Raw genomic sequence first — 6000 nt, forward strand, 5'->3', positions numbered from 1 at the left:
GCCTGCACTCTGGATGCTTTAGATAGGGCTGCTGGCCATTCTTCAGGTGGCCCCAGTCTCTCTGGCCGCCTCAGGTTCATTATCTCGGTAGGAAGGCAGAAGCATGCTTCCTGCGCAGCCTCGCCCTCTTCCTGTCTGTCTGCCCCAAGCGAGCCCTTGGGAGTCGGCTATGGCAAGTGCAGGGTGGAAACCCCGTGCATGGCAGGTGAATAGAACTTTCTGAGAGGCATGAATGATCACCAATTCATGCTCCATTATCTCACCAGGGTGGTTGGGCAGGGACAAGTGGTGAGGCGTGCACAGACCCCCGATCCTGTGCGTCCCCACAGCCACGTTGTCAAATTCCTATTCTTTTTACTACCATACTTTCATGTATGAAGAATAAATACAATATTTTATTGTAATAATAATATATTAATCTAAATATTTATAATGTAAATATTTTTCTTTGTCACATAGCAAAAAAAACCCTGTTTTTGTTGGGAATCTGAAAGCTTTTGTGGGTGAGCTATGTGTATTTAAATCCATCTCGTTGATGTTCGTCACAGAATTTTCTAGAAGGGTGAAAAATTAGAAACAACCTAAATGTCCATCAATAGGAGCCTGGGTATTCAAATTGTGATATTTACAGACCGTGAAATCCTAAACAAATATTAAAAATAGCTTTTAGGGAGATCCGTATTTAATTAATCCAGAAAGCCGTCCGTGATCTGTGTTTGTATGGGAAAAACCGACTATGCAACGGGAATATCGTGACCACACGCGTGGTCTTCATCTGTGACTGAAGGTACAGAGGAAATGTAAATTTTCTTTTCTTGGAGCTCATCTCTTCCCTTTCATCTCACTTAGTAGGATGAAGTGAAAAAAACAACAAAAAACCCCTAAGTCTCCAGTATTGATTAAACTTAGTCCAATCAGATCACATAAATGGTTCCTTCAACTAATACTCTCCTTTAGGAAAACTGCTGTTTCTTGATGGCTCCCTGTGATAGTTTTATGTGCCACCTTGACTGGGCCACAGGGTGCCCAGAGATTTGATGAGATGTTACTCTGGGTGTGTCTGTGAGGGTGTTTCTGGATGAGATTAACATCTTGATCAGTAGACTGAGCAAACCAGATTGCCCTCAACAGTGTGGGTAGGCTCACCCAATCTCATAAATGCGTGACTGGAACAAATAAGACTTGAATAAGAGAAAATTCTCTTTCTGCCTGTCTTTGAGCAGGACATCAGTCTTCTCCTACCTTCAGACTCTGACTACAACTATACCGTTGGTTCTCCTGGGTCTCCAGCTAACCAATGGTGGATAGAGACAGACACAGAGACTAAGAGAGTGATCTCCTACTGGTTCCATTTCTCTAGAGAACCCTAACTAATATGTTCCCTTTGCCCACTTTTCTTTCTCAGGTAGCACCCAAGTGTGTGAGCTGAGGGCTGTGTGTTGCAGTATAGGGAAGAGCTGGGTCTTTGAAGGTCTTCTGAGTCCGGTGTCCAGTGCGTTGTCCCCTTACCCCCAACCCACATCCTTAACCAGGATCTGCTGATCTATTTCTCCATTTACCCAGAGCTGGAGCTCCTTCCTGGCTGACTTGGGCTAACCTGGGTTTCACAGTCCTCAGACCCCAGATTCCTGGGAAGGTCTTCAACCAGTGTGCAGGCCCAGAGACCCACCCCTACCTCTGCAGCTGAGTCCTTCAACCCTACTTAGGAAAACTCCCAAAGCAGTTTTGCTGAACCTCCATCTAGGGTCCAACTCACCTTGGAGTTCAGGGGGATCAGGAAACAAACCTCAGGCCTCCCATGGCCCGACTGTGCTTACCTCCAGGATGGGAGCACTGTATCCAGGCTGAGTAGGTCTTACTGACAGAGGACCTCTTCCCAGGTTGTAAGTAGCAAGTCAGGACAAGGGCTTCCTCCTGCCTTCCACGTGACCTTCCCTTATGAAAAACAAACCTCTATCCAGGGCCATCAGGACAAAAGTGGTCAAACTGTTATATATTTCATTAATTCTCAAAGAAGAGCTTAATTATATGCACACATGTCTCCCCACCTTAGCTCCAGTCTTTAATGCATTTGCTAGTAATGGGAAAGTGAGTCATAAAACACCAAGTCATGTGCTCATAAGATTGCAATGAAGAAATGGGAGAAGCAGTGTCTGAATCTCAATCTCAAAACTTCACACTGCCCCACTGTTTATCACAGTATTTAATGAAAGCCCAATGTGGAGGATATTTTTAACCAGTTATGCAAGAGTAACTTGTTTATTATTTTTTAAAATGTTTTCATGAAAATGACATCTGCCCATTGTAAATTCCAAAGAAAACAAAAAAATGTGTCTTTTGATTACAGGTAACACAGCAGTTTCAAGTTCATTGAAATAAAACAAAGATGGGAGGGATGGAGAACTGAGGGAGAAATGAAAATTCTGGGGTTAAGCCCCTAGATCCCAAGAGCAGGTCTGCAGAAGAACTGGGTCAGCTGAAATCTCACCAAAGAATAAAAGAAGCAACATAGATGTTCAATTTTTCAGAAAGGGAGCTGGTTGCCTATATTCATTGATGCAGTCAACATTGACTGAGGGCATCTCTGCCCTTTCTGTGGGACAGAAAGACCCAGAAGTCATGGCCCTTGCCCTTAGAGGGCTCACTGTCCAAGATCCAAGTTCATCCTGGAGTTGTGCTCTTTGGGACAACATGTAGATTGATGACTGAGGAGGCCACCTAGAGCGCCCCCATTCCAGGAGTTGGGCCTCCCTAGTAACCCACTCACCTTACATATTCAATAGTTGTTACCATCCCTGCTAAAGGAGAGACTTTTTATCTAGGTGCATCCCAATAGAGAACCGTGCTGAGTCTCTCAAGACACAGCATGAACAATGAAGAAAACACAGGTCTAAGAGTCAAGAAACCTGGGTCCTAATAAAGATTCCTCTCCTTACTTAATTATGTGACTTACCTATCTTGACCTCCATTTCCTCCTCTGCCAAACAAAGAAGCCAAATGATAAAATCTCTGTCTCCTTCCAACTCTAAATGCTAGGTATCCAGTAGCACCAATTCTCAACTACCCCTTATTAGTTTGTATTGGCATATAGTTGATGTAACATTATATAACTTTAAGGTACACAATGTGTTGATCTGATACATTTATATAGTACAACATAATTATCACCATACTGTTAAATAACACCTTTTTTCTTGTCACATAATTTATTTACACGTGTGTGGTGACAATTAAGGTCTAGTTTCTTAACTTTGAAATTTATAATACAGTATTTTTGTCTATAAATCGTTAATGCTGTGCACTAGATCTCCAGAACTTATATATCTACACATTCCAACTTTGTACCCAAAATCACATTTCCCCGAGTCCACAGATCCCCAACCTCTGGTAACTGTCATTCTACCCTGTTTTTAGGAGTTGGTCTTTCTGCATTACACACGGAAGTGATCTCCCACAGTATCTGTCTTTCTCTGACTCCTCTCACTTAGCACAATGCCCTCAAGGTCCGTCCGTGTTGTTAGAAACGGCAGGATTGCCTTCTTTCATTTGGCTGAATAATGTTCAGTTGTGGGCTGATACCACAACTTCTTCATCCACTCATCCATTGGAAGCATTAGGTTCTTTCCATATCTTGGCTATTGTGAATAATGGTGCAATGAACATGGTAACTGCGTGTATTTCTTTGATATTCTGCTTTCATTTGGGTAGATACTTAGAATTGCTGGATCTATTTTTAATTTTTAGAAAAACTCCGTACTGTTTTCCATAGTAGCTGAACCGATTTTCATTCCCACTGGCAGTGCACAAGGGTTCCATTTTCCCTACACCCTCATTAACACTTATTATCCCCTCTTCCTGCTCATAGCCCTTCTAACAGGTGTGAGGCAATATCTCACTGTGGCTTTGATTTGCATTTGCCTGATGATGAGTGATGCTGAACCTCTTTTCGTGTACCTGTTGTCCTTTAAATGTCTACTTTGGAAAAATGTTTAATTGCCCATTTTTAAATTGGATTGTGTGGTTTTTGTCATTGAGTTGTCCGACATCTTTATATATTTTGGTTTTGAACCCCTGATTCAATATGTCGTTTGCTAATGTTTTCTCCCATTCTGTTGATTGCCTTTCCAATTTTTGATTTTCTTTTTGCCATGCAGAGACTTTTCATTACTTTATTAACTTTTCTAGTTTTTTTTTAAAGTTTATTTATTTATTTTGAGAGAGGGAATGCAAGCACAAGCAAGGAAGGGGCAGAGAAAGAGGGAGAGAGAAAGAGAGAGAGACAGACAGACAGACAGACAGACTCCCAAGCAGGCTCCATACTGTCAGCACAGAGCCCTTTGCAGGACTTGAACTCATGAACCATGAGATCATGGCCTAAGCTGAAATGAAGAGTTGGATGTTTAACTGACTGAGCCACCCAGACGCCCCAATTTTTCCAGTTTTAATGAGATCATTGACATACAGCACTGTATAAGTTTAAGGCGTACAGCATGATTTGACTTACATTTATTTTGAAAAGATTACAAGTTCAATTGACATCCATCTCATAGATCTATCAAAAAAACAGAAAAAAACTTTTTTTCCTTGAGAACTCTTAGGAGGTATTCTCTAAGCAACTTGCATATGAAAACAAGTTTTCATATGTCTACCTCTGTCTGACTTAAGGTTTGTTATTGTGTTGTACATTACATCCCTAGTATCTGTTTATCTCATAACTGGAAGCTTGTACCTTTTGACCACTTCATCCTATTACCCCTCCCACAACCTCCCACTTCTATTAACCATAAACATGATTTGTCTTTCTGTGAGTTTGGTTTTTGTCTTTTTTAGATTTCATATGTAAGTGAGATCATAAGATATTTGTCTACCTCTGTCTGACTTACTTCACTTAGCATGATCCCCTCAAGTTCCAACTTTGTTGTCCCACATGGGAAGGTTTCCTTCTTTATGACTGAATAATATTTCATTGCATATGTATACCATAACTTATTTATTCACCTGTGGGTTTTGCTTTTGATACTTTGAACCACTTTATTTTCTTAATGTAGAAGGCTAGTAATAGTGAAAAGCTATTCATTTTCTGAAAGTTGTGGCGAGATTGCATTTTCAAGGAGACCCTACACTTAAACTCTCTGAATACACTGTCTTCTTGCCATTTATCTTATTTATTTTATTAAAGTACAATTAACATACAACATTCATTTCAGGTATACCACATCTTGATCTGTACATTGATGTACATTGTACATCATACAGTGTTCACCATGAGAAGCGTAGTCACCATACAAAGTTATTATGTTATCGACTATATTTTCTATCCTGTACTTTTCATCTCTGTGACTTATTTACACCTGAAATTTGTACCTCTTCATCCTCTTTATTTTTCCCATCCTCCCACTGCCTTCTATCTGGCAGCTACCAGCTCTCTGTGTTTAAGAGTCTGAGTTTTTTGTTCATTTCTTTTGTTTTTTAGATTCCACATATTAAGTGAAATCATATAGTATTTGTCTTTTTCTGATTTATTTCAATTAGCAACAATATCCTCTAGTCCATCCATGTTATGCAAATAGCAAGATCTTACTCTTTTTATGGCTGAGTAATATTCGTGTGTGTGTGTGTGTGTGTATCACATCTCCTTTATCCATTCATCTGTTAATGGACACTTGGGTTCCTTCCATATCGTGGCAATCGTAAATCATGCCGCCATAAGTGTAGGGCATAAATATCATAAATATCTTTTTGAATTAGTGTTTTCATATTCTTTGGGTAAATACCCAGTAGTAGAATTAATGGATCATATGCATTTCTATTTTTAATTTTTCGAGGAAACTACCCTATTTTCCAAAGTGGCTGTACCAATTTACATTCCCACCAACAGTGCACAAGACTTTCTTTTTCTCTGGATCTTTACAATACTTGCTGTTTCTTCTCTTTTTGATGGATTTTTGATTTTACATGGACAAGTCTGTTTTGAAGCTTTCTATTGAATTCTTCAGTCAA

This window comes from Lynx rufus, unplaced genomic scaffold (assembly GCF_022079265.1).
Source record: "Lynx rufus isolate CCGP_SWC_20201006 ecotype Redwood Valley unplaced genomic scaffold, mLynRuf1.p SCAF_6, whole genome shotgun sequence".
Taxonomy (NCBI): domain Eukaryota; kingdom Metazoa; phylum Chordata; class Mammalia; order Carnivora; family Felidae; genus Lynx; species Lynx rufus.